Raw genomic sequence first — 6,285 nt, 5'->3', positions numbered from 1 at the left:
GCGTTAGGTATCACAGGCAATCAGATAAATAAGGGGATGCTGGTTTGCATGCCCACCATTTTTATCAACATTTATAACATTTCTTTCTTTATACATTGCACTTCGTTTTATTTTTCTGTTTTGCTCCTGCCAGTAGCTTTTCTTCCATACGTTAAGACTGAGAATCTAGTTGGAATTCCCAGGGAGGAAAAAATTGACAATTATGCAGATCTCACATTCCCAGACCATTCACGGCAGAGCTTATAAGATGTTTCAGGTTGAGACCAGTTTTACGAATCTTACAAGCTCAGCCCTCAGACAGCAGTACTGATGATATCAGACAGACCTTAATTATTGTATGTAATTAAATGCCTCCATGTGAGTTATGGAATAACAGCCATGGAAGCAAGGAAATTAAGCCACCATCCTGAACGCAGCATGAGTTATCTGTTAAATGTCAGCTTTAAATATATTGTGGAAGGCAATCACCTTGTCACCAAACGTCAGCGTGTCAGTTACTGAAAAAACTAATATTTTGGTATCAGATACAAGGTTTTCATTGTGGGAAAATAAATTAAACTCCACCAAACAAGACCTTGTAATTTTCATGAAAAAACACTACTTGAGCTTGAAAATCACAGCTCTTTATTTTTGGCAAATACACATTTGGGGGCCTATTTATGAGCCCTTGCGTCCCTTTTTGTTACGCACTAGCAGGGCAAAAAATGTGCCATGTTGCGTCATATTTATAAAGTGACACATCTAGGTAAATGCGCCACTTTGTAAACCTCTGCGCCACATTAGACCTGCACCAGGTATAATGTATGCAGGGTGGGCGTTTTGACGCAAGTAAGCCTCGTAGAAGTGACGCCGTGAAATCTATGAGATTTCACTGCATCACTTCAAGGACGCAAATGTGTCACTATCTTACGCCTGCCTCACAGGAGGCGTAAGACTGACGTAGGCACATTTGAAATGGGACTTGCCCATGTGAAATGATCCAATGATGGAGTTGCGTCACTTTCGTGACACGCTCCAGCAATACGCAATTCTTGCGCTACAGATACGTCAGAAAGACTGACGTATCTTTAACTCCTTGCGACATAATGCATCAGACTGTAAATATGACGCATCCAGCATGTCTCAAGGAGGGAGCAATGAAAAGTGACGCATCGCTGTTTTCAAGCAGCGATGCGTCACTTTTCATAAATGAGGCCCTTGATTCCCAAACAGAGGCTTGTATCTTTCATCAAGTAACTACATGTACCACTGCTACACCCACGTATTTTGCCACACATTCTGGTGTATCGCCATTACATATACCATAGACACCAATCCTATGGCAGGGTGTTTACTTTATGTGACTGATGGACACAGTTATGTCAAGAATATCAGCAGTATGCCAAATATAATAGGGACAGCATTATGCCAGGCTCAGGCACCTTCATGCCATGAATGCTCACGAAATGTGATGCAGGTTGACCACTATTGTATATATTTTGAGAGCTACAACCAGATGTCATGGTAGATCTAAGATGCTAGAAGTTAGGCGGCCACTCGGAAGGGACACTACCAGGCCAATACCCCAACACAAGACGCACTCACACCCCTCAGACACACACACACACATACATGCAAACAAATTCACAAGCACAGACATGCACTCTCACAAGTGCACATGAAACATTCACGTTCACACACCTAGAAACCATGCATACATGCACACCCCATCACACTTCAGCTACTATTTGGACATTTTTTATATAAGTCTCTGCTCCATCAGCTCTGGCTCCTGCACAGGGCACAGTCTCTGAACCTCTAATTCATATCGTACATTGCAGACATGCACTCAAAAACAGAGTATGGTAATGTAACCCAATGTCATATGACAAGAACAGTATAGTGATTTGCCGGCTGTGAGCTCTTCACTGGTAAGCGCTTTGTAAGTGTGTGGCCCTGCCACTGATGAGTGATATTTGAGGAATAGGGGTACAGTGCTCTGCAGAGAGTTTAGAGTCATGATTTCAGCCTCAGCCCTATAACTGAGGGGAATGCATAACTGAGCCAGGGGGCAGTAAACAGAGGACGACGCTCCTTACCTTCCGTCACCACACAGACCCACGGAGAACACCGGGTCACCTCCACTGTGCTCGCTGACCGGGGGACTACCAATCCTGGCAATACTTGCGGCCAGGACGCCGCTGACGCTGTGCCCGCGCCCGCCGGCGCTTAAATCAGAAGGAGAGCTCCTGGGGAGCGGGGGATGCTTAACTGAGCCAGGGGCAGTAAACGGAGGACGATGCTCCTTACCTTCCATCACCACACAGACCCACGGAGAACACAGGGTCACCTCCTCTGTGCTCGCTGACCGGGGGACTACCAATACCGGCAATACTTGCGGCCAGGACGCCACTAACGCTGTGCCCGCGCCCGCCGGCGCTTAAATCAGAAGGAGTGCTCCCTCGTCGCGGGACGCGCGTGGGCGTCGCCAGGCTAAGCCCGGGACAAGTGCGGGCCCTCTGTGGCCCTCAGAGGCCAGAGGAGGCTGGGCTGGCCCACGGACCTTGGCACTTAACCAAAGGACCTATGACCTAAGAAAGTACCACTTAATTTTATCAGTGTAAAGAGGTTGTGATTATCTATTTTTTGCTTCTTGATTAGCCTTGTGGGATACAGGCAAGCTTGGACTATGTCTATGGCCAAGACAAACAAAACTGCACCTGACCTAGGAACCATGGACAATTACCTGGTAAAAAAGGTGGCCCAAATTAACACCGAGAGTAGGGCTTCATTGGGCTGAGGGAATCACACTGATTTACATGAAGAGTTGTCTTTCCCACTGGTTGATCTGGTTGTAATTGATAACTTGGATCAGGGCAGTGGGGGTATCACAATGGCCGAAGAACAGGTTCATGTTGAACCAAATGAAGACCGACCCGATTTAATTAACGACACAGCAGAAGAGTTACCACCCTCCCCTAGGCCAGTGAGATCATGCAGAAAGCCACAAACTAAACGTGGGGGAAGGAACAGTAAAAAAAAGAGTAGAAAAAGGCCATTTAGCCCCAAATAGTGCCACAGTTATAACTGACTTGCAGGAAGGAAAAAGTGGGGATGGTACAAATGTAAATATAAATTCGGAGCAATTTGCCCTTTTAATTCATACGATAGAAGTTAAGATAGAGGGAAAAATTGTAGAGCTGATGAAACCCCTGATTTCCAAATTAGACACCTTGGCCCTAGAAGTCGAGAGACTGGGTGGGCTGTTAGCAACACATTTGGCATCAGCTACTGCAGGAAGATCAAAAGCGGTGGAGAAGAGATCAGTTGCTGAGGGGCAGGGAGCGGGTAGAGCGAACTTACAGCAAACCAGGCAGCTATTATCTGTAATCGAGCCAGCCCCACCTGAGTCCATCGCTCCAATCACCCAGAATAAAAAGGCCACGACAAATCCTGAGGGAACGACGGCTCCTATGTATGCAAAGAAAAGCCGCAATGCTAACCTTCCTCCTGATTGTGCACCATATGTGGTTGTTCTTACAAATGTTCCCCCCACAGAGTGTCATTCTCTCCAGCCCTCTGAGGAATCCCATGACTCAATAAAAAACAGAACAGTATCTTGGCTGAACAAAAACTGTGGGTTTCCAGTTAAATTTGCTGACCAAGTTCTGTCAACAAGGAGGGTGAACTGGATTGGAACATCCAGAAAGACAACAAATGGAGATTGCATTATTGTCAACTTAAAACATACCCAACATGTTGCCACAGTCTTATTAAGAGCGGCTTCTTTAGTTTACACTGTGAATAGTATATGTACACGCCCTCTTGGTTACTTTTATACCCACTTGATTAAAGCCCCACTGAATTCCGGGTCTCTTAGACCTTTTACTCCTAATCAGCCACCGACCACTAACGGAGCATACTTGTACAATGTTGGTAATCAGTGTGGGAATGGGTTTAACATTGTAACACAGAATAGATATGACATACTTTCAGGGCTAGAGTCATGTGATTGACGTGAGGAATCTGTGGGTCAGATAAATGATAGACTGGAGGAAGTGGGATGCACAGAGATAACTCGCGTAAAAACGATGCAGAATAATGTAATCTCATGGAATATTGCGGGCCTGGGCACTAAGATGGAGGACTTTAACTGGATCAGGTATATTAAGCAGTACCAAATCATATGCCTGCAGGAGACTTGGTCTATTGAATGCAACCACTTTCTCGAAGGGTATAAGGCTTTTTATGTCCCTGCAACAGCAACTAGTAGGGGCAGACCCAAGGGGGAAATGGTCACGTTTGTTTCTGTTGCACTATCCAGCAAAATACGTAGAGTCCCAACATGTAATACTGGTATTATCGGTCTAGTTTTATTGGGGGCAAACTGCATGGCCTGTGTGGTTAATTTTTATAATGCTATCAATTCTTGTTCAGCCCTTAGCCAGAGTAGCACTGAATGCTTTTATTAGTAGTTCAATGAGGGACTGCTCGCATAATCTCTTGATCATGGGGGATTTTAATGTTCATACCTGTGGGGACCCCCTCTTTAAATGTATTAGGGACCTGCACTGTGCGTAGTCCGAGGGTTTTCACCTTGAACATACAACTGAGGGGGAACATTTAACTGATATGATCAATGATCTGGACTTAACGGCGACAATGGCACTGATGGACCCTACTATGCTCTTTGAGACACCGACCTTTAAGGGTCACGGGAGGGGAACCTTCATTGATTATGTATTTTTAACATCATCAATGCAGTCCTTTGTGGATTCCTTCATTATTGATGACAGTGAATTTAGCGATCACAATCCACTCACTGTACATATGAGGGGCCCATGGTCAGTTAAAGAAGGGTTGAATCACACTACAGGTAGGGTGAGCATGACAGATGGGAGACGACGATTAAGATGGTCCAAGATCACCCCAGACCTGCTGTACAAAGAGATTAAAATTGCTTGTGCAGATGAGATCATGGTCTGTATGCAAGAAGGCGCACATCCAAATAATGTCCTTAGTGCTTTTCAAAATCTAGCGGTAAAGGTTTCAAAGATGCTGTCAGCTCCTGTTAAGAAGCTGGAGATCAAGGGACCTAAATGGTTTAATCATGAATGCTCAAAAGCAGCCAGAAATTTAAGATTAGCACTGGCTTCTAAACCAAGAATAAAGGCAAAAGTACAGCTATGCCGGAAGAATTATAAAACTATTATTGCCAGACACAAGGAATCCCTTAGGGAAGAGGCTTGGAGTGAGATTCTTGATCCCAATACTCTGCAGTGTAGCACCAAATTCTGGGCAGTGATGAGGAAACCTTTCTTGGCCCAGGAGCAGGGCGACGGATTAGAATGCCACATACCTAAGGAGGACTGGGAAGAACATTTTAAATTCTTTTATTGCTGCTCGCTGGATGAGTCTCATAATACTGCCCCTTCTGTCAGTGGTGGTGAAATGATTAGTTTTAATAGAGGTGAGGTTATCAAGGGCATTGTTGGACTAACAGCTGGGAAATCCCCAGGGCCTGATGGGATCCCGCCGGACTTATTTAAGTCCGAGCCTAACTTCTGGGCACCCATACTAGAGTCTGTTTTTAACGCTGCTGTGAAAGATGGTTGTCTGCAATCATGGGGTGTTTCTACAACTGTCCCGGTCTGTAAGAAGGGGGACAAAGGTAGTCCACATTGTTAAAGACCCATTTTACTAATAGACTCCATGGTTAAAATTTTAGGAAGAATGGTATTGCAGAGACTATCTGAATGGGCAGAGGAAAAAAACATTATGTCCATTTCTCAGTATGGATTCTGTAGTGGTCGCTCCACAATAACCCAGTGCCTGAATCTCTTTCTAATATTAAGCAAGTACACTGTAGTGCAAAGGGGCACCATCCATCTCGCCTTCATGGATTTGTCCTCAGCTTTCGACTCTGTTAACAGGGGAAAGCTGTGGCAGTACATGAAGGAGAAGGGGGTAGATAGTGGTCTGGTTGGTTTCTTGGCTGATCTGCATAACAACACCAGAGCTAACGTGAGATACTCCCAAGATCTGAGTGTAACGAATAATTTTAACATTGATAAGGGTGTACGCCAAGGATGTATCTTGGCCCCTTCCTTTTTAATTTTTATATCAATGAGCTAGATAACGTGCTTCAGAACGTGCCGGCAGATTGCCCGAGAGTCGGAAGTAAGGGAATTCCTATACTCCTGTACGCAGATGATGCGGTGTTAATTTCGAGAACTGACAAGGGACTCCAATCTCTCCTAAATGCTTTTAAATTGTTCATGACAGATAGAGATCTTCTGGTTAATA

General features: G+C 44.9%; 1 pseudogene; it reads left to right on the top strand.

The window, feature by feature from the left end:
• The first annotated feature begins 4,118 nt into the window (after window positions 1-4,118).
• On the top strand, window positions 4,119-5,667 carry LOC147685448 (uncharacterized; annotated as a pseudogene).
• The last annotated feature ends 618 nt before the right edge of the window (window positions 5,668-6,285 follow it).

The sequence above is a fragment of the Lissotriton vulgaris genome, chromosome 10 (genome assembly GCF_964263255.1).
Source record: "Lissotriton vulgaris chromosome 10, aLisVul1.2, whole genome shotgun sequence".
Taxonomy (NCBI): domain Eukaryota; kingdom Metazoa; phylum Chordata; class Amphibia; order Caudata; family Salamandridae; genus Lissotriton; species Lissotriton vulgaris.
This window is presented reverse-complemented; position numbering and strand designations above follow the sequence as displayed.